This window comes from Pan troglodytes, chromosome X (assembly GCF_028858775.2).
Source record: "Pan troglodytes isolate AG18354 chromosome X, NHGRI_mPanTro3-v2.0_pri, whole genome shotgun sequence".
NCBI classification, from domain to species: domain Eukaryota; kingdom Metazoa; phylum Chordata; class Mammalia; order Primates; family Hominidae; genus Pan; species Pan troglodytes.
In genome coordinates this window covers 126,594,316-126,607,817 of record NC_072421.2, presented here as the reverse complement: position 1 = coordinate 126,607,817, position 13,502 = coordinate 126,594,316, and the positions used below count along the sequence as shown (strand labels likewise).

General features: G+C 38.4%; 1 long non-coding RNA gene across 1 annotated transcript in view; it reads right to left on the bottom strand.

The window, feature by feature from the left end:
• The window catches only part of LOC107971137 (uncharacterized), a 130,258-nt gene that overhangs the window by 80,418 nt on the left and 36,338 nt on the right, over nucleotides 1-13,502 (bottom strand). The window lies entirely within an intron of this gene.

The following is a 13,502-nucleotide window of genomic DNA, read 5'->3' as shown; positions in this document are numbered from 1 at the left end:
TTAGTAACCCTTAAATGGCTCCAGCTGCTATTTCCCTGAACATTTGCCTTGGTAACATCTCATAGGAAATGCGACTCAGAATGAAGAGTATTTAGGTCCAAAGGACACTGTAGTGAAGTAGGAACATTTTCTTCTAATCTAAAAAATCCCTTTTTTTCTTGTCACTCTCACCAAGTTTACTAGAGGGTCTTTCACCCAGAGACCAGTATGGGATGTGCTTCAGCTTGCTGAGGAGAGATTTGGCTGTTGACTTTGTTTCAGAGCAAAATTCTCCCAAGAATCATGAGAAAAGTAAATATGTCTGTTTTCTGTGTGTTAGGGTGATTTGAGAATGAATGTGAGTCTGTAACTGGAGACTTCACAATGAGAAGTTGACCTTTTGCTTGCAAAGGAGACTTGCTATTTGGTTGGCTTATGGGTACATCTGCAAATGCTGGCATGCTGGGTTGTGTTTGCAGATCAGAATCCATTACTTGCTGAGACCTAAGATGCAATATGGAAAATGTAGGTTTAAAAAATTATTTCACTAAGTTTGACTTTCAGTACACTCTTCTGAATTTATTCAAGCAAGTTTCCAGTGAAAATTCACCATCTCATAAATGACTATCTAATAAAAATGAACTAAAACCAGACCCTTAACTTATACCATTCAATAAAAACTTGCTAGGTGGATTAAAATTAAAATATGAAAATGAAACTATAAAATAATGAAAAGAAAATATAGGTATTTATTTTATTTATACACTCTTACAGTAGCAACATATTTGTAAGCATAACTGCAAAGGTATAAATCAGGGAGGAAAAGATTGAGTTGTTGATGCTGCAGAAAGAAACAAACATATTAAACACGTTTTGTCTGTTAAAAATCCATGATAAATAAAAATGAAAGGAAAACAGCAAATGAGAAAATGTTTGCAGCAGATATTAAGTATAATTGGTCTACTTAAACAGTTCTTACAACTTAATTTTAAAAAGATGGAAACTCGAGTAGGAAAATGGACAAAGAACATAAATATGTAAATCACAAAGGAAGAAATAAAAATGGCCAATAAATAAAAGAAGAAATATTTATCTTCATTAGCAATCAAACAAATACAAACTAAATCCATCCATTACATTGGCAAATTTACAAAAGATTGATAATAACCCGTGTTAACAAAGGTTTGAGGAAACAGAACTTTCATATACTGAAGTCAGAATGCAAATAGGTAAATCTCTTTATGGAGTAACATGAAAATATGTATCTGCACCTGCCAAAATATTCAATTCTACTTGTAGGAAGTTACCTTCAGGAAATAATTAGAAGTGTGTGACAAGCAGTGGTCATAAAAATGTTCATTATACCACTGTTTTTAATGGTGGAAAATTAGAAGAAAAAGACGGTAATAGATTGGTTAAATAAATTATCTATACTTGTAGATTGAAAGATTATGGAGTCATATAAAATCGCGTTGTAATAGAATATTTTTGACCTGAAAAAGCAACCACAATCCACGCTGTGTTTAAAAAAATGAAAACACCAGGCACAGTGGCTCACACCTGTAATCCCAGCACTTTGGGAGGCCAAGGTAGGAGAATTGCTTGAGCTCAGGCATTCCAGGGCAGCTTGGGCAACAAAACGAGGCCCTGTCTCTACAAAGAATAAAAAATTAGCCAGCTGTGGTGGTGCATGACTGTAGTCCCAGCTACTTGGGAGGCTGAGGTGGGAGGATCACTGGAGCCCGTGAGGTTGAGGCTTCAGTGAGCTGTGATCATGCCACTGCACTCCAGCCTGGGCAACAGAGCAAGACTCTTTCTGAAAAATAAGTAAATAAATAAAACTAAAAATAAAAGCAATTTACAAAATGGTAAATAGAATAAGATACTATATTTTATACACATACACACACACTAAGAAAGAGTGATTGAGACACAGACATGGACAATTACAGACAACGACATAGAGAAGACTAGAAGTAAATATTTCAAAATAGTATCTTGGGGTGAGAGATAACAGGCATGTGACTTTTTTTTTTCTTTTCCCTTGAGATGTATTACTTTTGAGATTGGGAAATAGAAACTATAACAATTACCTATTAAAAAGACACATCAGGCTGGGCACGGTGGCTCACGCCTATAATCCCAGCACTTTGGGAGGCTGAGGCAGGTGGATCACTTGAGGTCAGGAGTTCAAGACCAGCTTCGCCAACATGGTGAAACCCCCTCTCTACTAAAAATACAAAAATACGGGCATGGTGGCACATGCCTGTAATCCCAGCTACTCAGAAGGCTGAGGTGGGAGATCACTTGAATGCAGGAGGTGGAGGTTTCAGTGAACCAAGATCTCGCCATTGCATTCCAGCCTGGGTGACAGAGTGGGACTCCATCTCAAAAAAAGAAGACACATCAGCCCAGTTAGGGTAAGTATTGGCACTGATGAGCTTGCCTTTGGAGTCTCACTGCCAACTTTTTCCATCCATCTTTCTTTCTTTTTTTTTTCTCTTTTAGACAGAGCCTCGCTCTGTCGCCAGGCCGGAGTGCAGTGGCGCGATATCAGCTCAGGGCAACCTCCGCCTTCTGGGTTCAAGCGATTCTCATGCCTCAGCCTCCCGAGTAGCTGGGATTACAGGCACGCGCCACCATGCCCAGCTAATTTTTTTTGCATTTTTAGTAGAGACGGGGTTTCACCATGTTGGCCAGGATGGTCTCCGTCTGCTGACTTCGTGATCCGCCCGCCTCAGCCTCCCAAAGTGTTGGGATTACAGGCGTGAGCCACCGCTCCCAGCCTCCTTTCTTTAAGTCATCATGTCCTACAGACTTCCAGAGTCCTTAGTGATTTCATTCACTCATCCATTCATTCCTTCATTCAGCAAACATTTGTTGCTTTATACCATGTGCCAGGCTGAGTACTTGTCCCTGGCCAATGCTCCATTCTGTAAACATTTCCTAGTTGTTTCTTGTCTATTCTTATTGTCTTTCTTGTCTATTCTTATTGTCTTATTGTTTCTTGTCTATTCAGTCTGGGGGTCTTTCCCTCAGACCCTGTTAGGTGAATGATTAGTACATTTTTCTAACAAGTTCTCTCTGTGTTAAATAGATGATCTTAGTACGCTACTTGAACTTTAAGGTGGACCTTAACTATCTTAAAATAGTAAGTGTGTGAAAACTGTAGGCAACTTTATGTAGATATATGCCTGCCAGATAATATCACTCTTTCCTTCTCACACATATTCTAACTGGGCAGCATGCCTCCAACTATGTTCCACCCTACAAGGCCTGGGCTCCCCATGTTAAGATTAGTTCTCTAGCCTGGTAGAGAACTTATCAAGCGTGCTTCTTGATATTACTAATGCATATCATTTCTTCTACTTTCTTTGTCCTGACCTTCCCCCTCCTGTGGCTTTCCTAATTCCTGCCGTCTGCCCTGCTCTGCCTTCTGGAATTTATATCCGTTTAGTCTTTGACCTGCCCTCTTGACTCTGGCTTCCACACTTGTTCTGACCCAAACATCTGCTCAACTTTCCTCAGTGCCTGTATAAGTTGTCTACCACTGCTGTAACAGATTTCCACAAATTTAGCAGCTTAAAACAACACAAATTTATTATCTTACAGTTCTGGATGTTAGAATTCCAGAATGAATTTCACTGGGCTAAAATCAAGATGCAGGTAGGGCTGTATTTTTTTTTTTCGAGGCTTTAGAAGATAATCCACTTATTTGCCTCTTTCAGCTTCTAGAGGACCCTTCATTGCTTGGCTCATAGCCCTCTTCATCCATCTTCAAAGCCAGGAACATTGCATTTACCTGAACATTCTTCCATAGTCATATCTCCCTCTACCATAGCTGGGAAATGTTCTCCACTTTGAAGAAACCATATGGGTTGAATTGTGGCCCCTCAAAAGATATGTCCACATCCTAATCCCCAGGCCTTATGAATGTTACATTGCTTGGAAAAAAAGTTCTTTGCAGATGTAATTGTACATATTGAGATGAGAAGATTATCTCAGATTATCGGGCTGGACTCTATATCCAATGAAAAGTGTCTTTATAAAAGAAAAGCAGGTAGAGTTTTGAGATGGGAGAGGAGAAGACACAGAGAAGAGGAGGCAATGTGGTCATAGAGGCAGAGATCTGAGTAATGCAGCTACAAATCAAGGGACACCTGCAGCCACCAGAAGCTGGAAAAGGCAAGGACAAAGGCCCCTGGGAGCCTCCAGAGGAAGTGCAGCCCTGCTGACACCTTGATTACAGACTTGTAGCCACCACAAACACAGTCTCAGACTGTCTTTAATATTTTGCTTCCATCCTTACTTAATTGTCTTGGATCTGTATCCTGGATGTCAATGTGGAATAACAGAAAGCACACACACGTGGAGTCAGGCAGACCTCTGCTTAATCTCTGGCTCTTTATTTATTCTCTGTGTATTCCTGGGCAATTTATTCAACCTCTATGAGCTTATTTTCTCATCTTTAAGTCGTGGGTAATCACATGCACTCCATAGAGTCATTGTGAGGATTAAACTAGATAACATACATAACATGCCTGGTACATAGGAGGCATTTGATGAATGTTGCCTTCCTTTTCCTATCACCCTATAATCTGTGAACCAGTAGTACTCTATAGTCTTGAAGTAGATGGTCTGGTAGAGCAGATATTTTTGTATAGGGACTTTCCAATTTTCCTTCAAATCTCACTGTGTAGATAGCTTTCTTTTATTTTTTAAATTTCCCTTTGTCTATATGAATGCATGGATGACACATAAAATTGTATATAACCACTGTGTAGATAGCTTTCTAACCTGATTATACATAAGGTTTCCCCTGATGACATTGCATTTTATTTTGAACTATGATTATACCTACACAACATTAAAGTTTCTGGTTGAGAAGGGGAAAGTCCTACCAAAATGGCTGTTTGGGAAAACACTATAATAACAAATAAACAAATATTTATTGTGTATATATTATGTGTTCAGTGTTGTAGACATTAGGGAATGAGATTAACATAGTACTTATGCTTATGGAGTGAGGAAGACTGACCAGTAACTAAGCAACTCTAGCACAGTTGTCTCTTGGTATCTATGGGGTATTGACTCCAGAACCCTCGTGGATACCAAAATCCAAGGATGCTCAAGCTCCTGATACAAAATGATGCAGCATTTGCATATAACCTATGTACATCCTCCAGTATACTTTAAATCATTTTTAGATTACTTATACCAAATGCAGTGTAAGTCATCTCTAGATTACTTATACCTAATGCAACTTAATTTGAAGGCTCATTTCCATCAGGCTTCAAATGTACTGTAATCATTTGTATTATTTTAAAAAGTCAATTTTCTTGTCTCCTGTTACAGCAAAAACTTGTTAAAAGAATTGTCTCTACTTACTGTCGCTATTGTCTCTTCTCTTATTGTTTCTTGAATCCACTCCAGTCACACTTACACCCCTACCACTTCACTGAAATGAAGCAATGTAAATGCTATGTAAATAGTCATTATACTCATCGTTTAGGGAATAATGAGCAGAAAAAAAAGTCTGTACATGTGCAGTACAGATGCGACTATCATAGACCTAAGTACATTTTCAATTTGTGGTTGATTGAATCCGTGGGTACAGAGGAAATATTGTGATTGGTGCCATGGTGAGCACAAACACAAGGGGTGCTTAACAGGAAATAAGGACTCCCTGGAGTAAGTAAAGTCTAAGTTGAGATTTAAATGGTGAATGGAAGTTAGCTATGTAGAGTCCCTCTTACCTTCCACAAAAAAGAAAGGGAGAAAAATATAAAGGAAATATTGTTTTAACAAATTTAATTGGTGTAAACATTAAGTTTAAAATTCTGGGTATCTAAATAGAGCCATTCTTGTTTTTGTTTCAATTGAAAAAATTTTTTGGATATAGTTGCACTACTGAGATGGGAATGAATGGCCCATTGATAAAATTCTTTCAAGTCACTTGGAGAAAAAGAGGGCTTTTATTACATTTTGCACAGATGTCCCCAGCCGGCAGGTAGGGCCATTAGTCAAGATGTAAATACTATATCAAAAATGTTCCTGAATACAAAGCCCTGATTGAGGAAAGAGTGGATTTGGACCAAGTTGTGTTCATGGTAGGATGTTGGGTAGGGAATGGTGTCAAATAGAAGATGTAGTTGCTGGTTTCTAGGAATAATAATAATCACAAAAATATGTTGTACATTAATTTATGTGCCAAATACTGTTGTAAGTGCTTTTTGTGTATTAACTAATTTAATTCTTCCAATGATTCTGTGAGGTAGGTAATATTACTATTCTTACTTTACAGATAGTAAAGACAGACTTACAGACAGACTTTACTACAGTCAGCAAGTAATAGAGCTGGGATCCAAGTCAAGACCAGTTGACTTGAAAGCCCGTGCTCTTAACTCCTACAGTCAGTACTTTCTCCCTTGGGGAAAGAAGGGCTTTGTGGAAATGTAGGTACATAAATGACATATGAGAAGAGAAAACAGAAGCAAATATCAGCATGACTGTATGGCCATATATCCATTAAGTGCCAAGAGATAGGTTGAGTGATTAGAGTTACTGAACTTGGGGTTGGGATGGGGTGGGGATTACTTCGTCAGGAAGGTCTACAGAAAAATAAATCTTAGGCCGGGTGCCGTGGCTCACGCCTGTAATCCCAGGACTTTGGGAGGACAAGGCGGGTAGATTACCTGAGGTCAGGAGTTCGAGACCAGCCTGACCAACATGGAGAAACCCCGTCTCTACTAAAAATACAAAATTAGCCAGGCTTGTTGGTGCATGCCTATAATCCCAGCTACTTGGGAGGCTGAGGCAGGAGAATCACTTTTGAATCCGGGAGGCAGAGGTTGCAGTGAGCCAAGATTGCACCATTGCACTCCAGCCTGGGCAACAAAAGCGAAACTCCATCTTAAAATAAATTAATTAATTAATTAAATAAATCTTTTTTTTTTATTATACTTTAAGTTTTAGGGTACATGTGCACATTGTGCAGGTTAGTTACATATGTATACATGTGCCATGCTGGTGCGCTGCACCCACTAACTCGTCATCTAGCATTAGGTATATCTCCCAATGCTATCCCTCCCTCCTCCCCCCACCCCACCACAGTCCCCAGAGTGTGATATTCCCTTCCTGTGTCCATGTGATCTCATTGTTCAATTCCCACCTATGAGTGAGAATATGCGGTGTTTGGTTTTTTTGTTCTTGCGATAGTTTACTGAGAATGATGATTTCCAATTTCATCCATGTCCCTACAAAGGACAGGAACTCATCATTTTTTATGGCTGCATAGTATTCCATGGTGTATATGTGCCACATTTTCTTAATCCAGTCTATCATTGTTGGACATTTGGGTTGGTTCCAAGTCTTTGCTGTTGTGAATAATGCCGCAATAAACATACGTGTGCATGTGTCTTTATAGCAGCATGATTTATAGTCATTTGGGTATATACCCAGTAATGGGATGGCTGGGTCAAATGGTATTTCTAGTTCTAGATCCCTGAGGAATCGCCACACTGACTTCCACAATGGTTGAACTAGTTTACAGTCCCACCAACAGTGTAAAAGTGTTCCTATTTCTCCACATCCTCTCCAGCACCTGTTGTTTCCTGACTTTTTAATGATTGCCATTCTGACTGGTGTGAGATGGTATCTCATTGTGGTTTTGATTTGCATTTCTCTGATGGCCAGTGATGATGAGCATTTTTTCATGTGTTTTTTGGCTGCATAAATGTCTTCTTTAAGCAGTGTTTTAAGAGAAGAATGTAATTATAACTACTACTAGCTAACATTTTTTGAGCCCCTACTATGTGCCAATAAATATTTTAGAAAATATCTAACTCAATAGTCAGAACAACCTGTGGCAGGTACTATTATATTTCTATTTTTAGATGTGGAAATTGAGACACAGAGAATTACAGAGAAGGTAATTTTCCCAAAGTCTCAGAGCTTAACATGGGTAGAGCCAGGTTTTGAACCAAGGCAGCCTGACTCTTCCTTAAATATGTTGACTTGCTCTGGTAATTCTTTCCTCTCTCTCATGTCAACAATTTTTCTCTCTTCACGGAATCATTCCCATCAGCCTTCAAATGTGCTGTAATCATTTGTATTATTTTAAAAAGTCAATTTTCCTGTCTTCCTTTACAGCAAAAACTCATTAAAATAATTATCTCTACTTATTGTCTCTCTTCCCATTGTTTCTTGAATCCACTCCAGTCAGACTTACACTCCTAACACTTTGCTGAAACTGCTCTTGTCAAGGTCACCAGTGACCTCCTCATAGCTAAATGCCAAGGTCAATTCTCAGCTCTCACTTGACCTTTTAGCACTATTTCCTATAGCAGATCCTTCCTTTGTCTTCCAGGACATTATCCCTGTTTTTCTTTTTCCTATTTCCCTAGCTGCTCCAGTTTCCTTTTGCGGGTTCTTCATATTTCCAACTTCTTAATGTCAGAGTCCTAGACTGCTTCTCACTTCTATTCATAATCACTCCCTCAGTGATATCATTCTGTCTTGTGACGTTAAATACCACCTACATGCTGTTGAATCCCCAGATTTATATCTGCAGCCCAGATCTCTCTTCCAAACTCCAGATTTGTATATCCAACTGACTACTTGTCATTCCATTTGGATGTCTAATAGGAATCTGAAATTTAATATGTCCAAAACCAAACTGCTGATATTTTCCCCACAATCTGATCTTTTCATTGTCTAGCTCATTTCAATTAATGGCCATGCAATCTTCCAAGTGCTTAGGCCAAAAACTTTGGCATCACCTTTGACTCTTCCCTTTTTCTCATTCCCTCACCTCAGTCTACATTCAATCTTAATGATTTCACCTTCAAAATATATTTGGACCCTAACCACTTTTTACCAACTTTACTGCAATCACTGTGGCATGTTTGGATTATTGCAAAAGCCTCTTAATGGGTCTCCCTGTTCACCCTTAACCTTCTAACCCACAGCAGCCTGAGTGATCTTGTTAAAGCATAAGTCAGAGCATGCCACCTTTCTTATCAAAATTCTGCAATGGCTCCTCATCTCATTTGAAGCAACAGCTAATGTCTATACAATGGCCTATGGCCCTACCCCAGTAGTTTTTAATCATTACTATACATTAGAATCACCTGGAGAACTTTTTAAAAAATGTCTGGTCCTCACTCCCAAATAAAATGAAGCCATATCTCCAGGAGTGATAATATGTAGTGTGGCCCAGGTGTCTGCAGTTTTTCATAGTTCCTCAGGTGATTCTGAGAACCAGAAAGAGTTGAGAGTTCCTGGCTTCATTATACCTTGATCTTCTACTACTCACTATCCCTGGCTTATTTCTATTCCAATCACATTGCCCTGCTTGCTGGAGGATGCCAGGCATGCTCTTCCCTCAGAGTCTTGGCACTAGCTGCTCCTTCTGCCTAGTATGTCCATCCCCAGTTCCCATGACTTCTCACTCCCCCACCTCCTTCAAGTCTTTGCACAAAAGCAGCTTCTCTATGAAGCCTTTCCCGTTTCCCATTTCAAAGTGCATTAATCTTTTCTGCTTTATGTTCATCTATACCCTTATCATCTTAAATATTATGGTTTTACTTACTTCTTTTAGTGTATATCTCCCCTAGCTAGAATGTAAGCAAGCTCTCTGTGGGCAGGGATTGATCTGTTTTGTTTACTGCCATATCTCCAGTGCCTTGTGCATAGTATCCATTCAGTTAGTAATTGTTGAGTAAATGAATTATTTGACACAATAACACATAATAAAGCAAGATTAGGGTAACAAGGCATCCAAGTAAAATGAAGAGCAAAGGAAAATCCAGGTAAGTAGTTAAGTCTATTTGCCTTTAGTTCGGGGGCAAAGAGGTGTCCACAAACTAAGTCTATATGCTCACTAATAAAATTTGAGATTGATTCTCAAGCTAGTCGAGAGGTCCTCGCATTTTTTAAGTCCATGGACCTTTTTGTTAGTCTGGTGAGGCTTATGGAAGTCTGTTCAGAATAATGTTTTTAATTAAATAAAATGAAATCCATAGAATTAAAAGGAGACCAATTATTTTGAAATATAGTTAGAATAATTTTTAAAGGTTGTAACATAATAATATATGTGCCTCTATATTAGTATGTTAAAATCAGAAGTCAGCAACCTTTTTCTCTAAAGGGTTAGATAATAAATGTTTTTAGCTTTGTGGGCAATATAGTCTCTTGGAACTACTCAACTCTGCCATTGCAGCATGAAAGCAGCCAAAGATAAAATATATACGTGAATTAGCATGACTATCTTCCGATAAAACTTGAGCTACAAAAGCAGGCAGCAGGCAGTTTTCCAAGTAATAAGGTCTACTGATTGGTTTAATAACTATGATGATTTTGAAGTGGCAGTGATCCTAAATGATATTTTGAGATATCTATTAATACAACACCTGTAATGTGATATAAAAAATTTTATGATTTTTGTTGGTGACAAAGTCACAGGTGCTGCTAATATTAACTATGATTTATACATTCATAGTTGAAGGAAACACTAAGTTATAGTTAAAAGTCAGTAAAATAAAGATGTAATTTTTCCCATCCAAATTCACAGACCCCCTAAAATCTATTCATGGACCCCAGTATAAGAACCCCTGAGCTAGGAGTCTTAACAGTTCAAAATACACATATTAACAACAGAGTAAGATTTAACTTAGAATGAATGACAATCCTTTCTGAGTTGAGTAAGTTTAGAATAGACCCAGATCCTGGTCACATATAGCTTTGTGGTGGTTGTACTGGCTGATGGCAAGAATTGATCTCCACAACATCCCACAGCCCCTACTAAAGGGTGTCAGGAGCAGCTACTAAATAGAAACAAGTGTAGAAGGAAGTGAAGAGGGCTGAATTTGATTGTTTGAAGCGCAGAGAAGGAATGAGCTGGCAGGGATCTTCCATCAGTTTAAAAATTCTGAGGAAGTTGCACAAACTTATCAAATTGTCAAGATTTGCAGGCATTGATGAGCCTGGCTTTGTACATACATACATACAATGAAAAGGAGTATTATTAAGGGAAGCAGTGGAAGGCCCATGACCTTTTCTGGAAAATGGCAGATCCTTTCTCTATAATTCCTACATTACCCAGAAGCCTCCAACTTCTTAGAATTTCTAGTTTAAAACTGCAAATATCCCAGCAATAACTTTCAAACACCACAATTTCCTCTGATATTGCCTCATACCCAATTTGGCTTTATAGTGCAGTTCCAATGTAATTGTAGCTACTGCATTGATTGGGTCAGATAATCTATGTAGATTTCTAACCAGAGCCAAGCAAGAACTTTTTCAGGACCCAGAAACTTATTGCCCTTTAGAGTGGTAGTTAAGCGAAAAAGAAAAAACCTGGTATTTTGAATTTGTGGCAATAATAGAAAAATTGCTAGGTACTTTTGATGAAGGAGTTTAAAGTGAATACAACACTGCATATATTGACTTCATATTTCAGTGCACATCCAGATTTATTGATTAGAGAAGGACTGACTCAAACCAAGATTGATTTGATAGAAATCACAGTCTGCTTATTTATCATGTGGAGAAAATTTACACATCTACCTAGGCATAGGGGTATTACTTATTGACTCTGAATTAAGACTTGGCTGAGTGTCAAGTTTCCACTGGCAGTCTGTGGACCCCTTTCGAGAAAATTCTTGTTTGCATTTGAGCAAGAAACCATGAAAATAACATTTTGGTTGTTTAAACGCCCAAAAGTACTTTGAAAAATCAAAATTTAGTACAATATTGTTAACTGGTATTTGTAGTGATACTAAGATTGTTGGCTGAATGAAGTTTTCTTTTATTCTATTTATAAAGAAAGCAAATGAAGAATAATGTTAACAAAAGGACAACATTTCAAGCACTTTAGTTATACTCATTTATAAGTAAATATTAGTATACCAATTAGAAATCATTCTCTAATAAGGCAGGATGTTAAATAGTCTCGGAACAACCATTCAAAAGCAGTCTCTTAAGTAACTCTACTTAGAAGTACTTGGTTAAATTAGCAGTAACTTAGCTAACATTTGTGAAGTACTTAGATTATGCCAGAAAGTGCTATATATTTTTCACAGATGTTCTTTTAAAACCTTTAAAAAATTCCTAATAAGTAGGTATTGGTATTGTTCTCATTTTATGTTTGAGAAAACTGAGTTTCAGAGAGGCTAAGTGACTTGCCAGAGGTCTCACAGACGATACATAGAGATGAAATAAAAACTGGCTCCACTGGGTTCTCCAATTTGCGAGTTCTTGAGTGAATTATTCCCCCCTCACAGTGAGGCGGGAGTAGGGAAATCGGGAAGAGAAAGAGCAGATTCATAATATTTAACTGAAAATCCTAAATTTCGCATCTTTCAGGAATGAATCACTCAGGGCACTGGTTCCTAACTACAAACCAAGTGGCATTAGATTTTGGAAGAAAGGGCTTAACCCATTTTGCTACTGGTTATTTTCCTTCAGCACAACAACTGCATTGCAAGGGAAATAGCTGCTCACAAGTGTTAAGGGCCTTATTACTGTTCAAATGCCCTTCTAGTACTCGTTATGCTGGCAAGGGTACATTACAAATGAAATACAGGAGAGGAATAATTCAAACTCCTTGGATGGTGGCATTTTGTAAACCTCAAAGCCATAGTACAAATCTCTCTCAAACCTCTGGAAATCCATCTTCATAGCAGAGAGTAGGTGGGAAGGGGCTTACAAATCCTTTTCAACCTGACAGCTCAAAAACCTAACTTGTTTTCTGATCCCTCAGCTGTGACAGGTTGGTGGCGGTGTATTTTTCACTTCAGAAGCTAAGAACTTTTGCTAGAATATGGAGGCCAGAGCAACTGGGCTTTAATACTAGATTCTGCACAGAGAAGACAAAGGAAAAAACAAGATGAAATATTTGGCAGGTCTGTTCTGGCGCTTTTGCATAAAATGCATTTGATAATAAACATTATATTTTGAAAGTTCCTGTGCCTTTAGACACAATGTCTTGGCAAATTCTCAGCATCTTGCCTACCATCTCTATACACCCATTTGCTCCATTTAGTTAACCTATTCCTAACGCTTACTCCTCAAGGAAGTGTATCTCCACCCAATTTGAGGTGGCAAATAACCTGTCCGCCGCCCAATATTACTGTACCACCTGGCTACTGAGCCTGAAATTTCCACCATGTTTCATTTATTCTAACTGTATCTACTTACTACATCTGTTTATCCTTCCAGCTACCCACCAATCTATCAAAAAATATTGTCTGCTGTGTGCCAAGCACTCTGTTGCGTTCTGGAAATTCACTGATAATTAAAGCAGATGTGGCTTTTGCCTTTGAGTGTACAGCCTATTGGGTGAGACACAATAAACATGTAAAGAGACACAGAAGTGATTCACTTTAAATTGTGCTATGTGCTATGATGAATATGAATGCAATGGGTGTCATGACAGAAGATACCAGGAAGGGATCTACGTAGTGTGCTCAGGTGTCAGTTCAGTTGAAACTTTTTTTTTTTTGAGACAGTGTCTTTTTCTG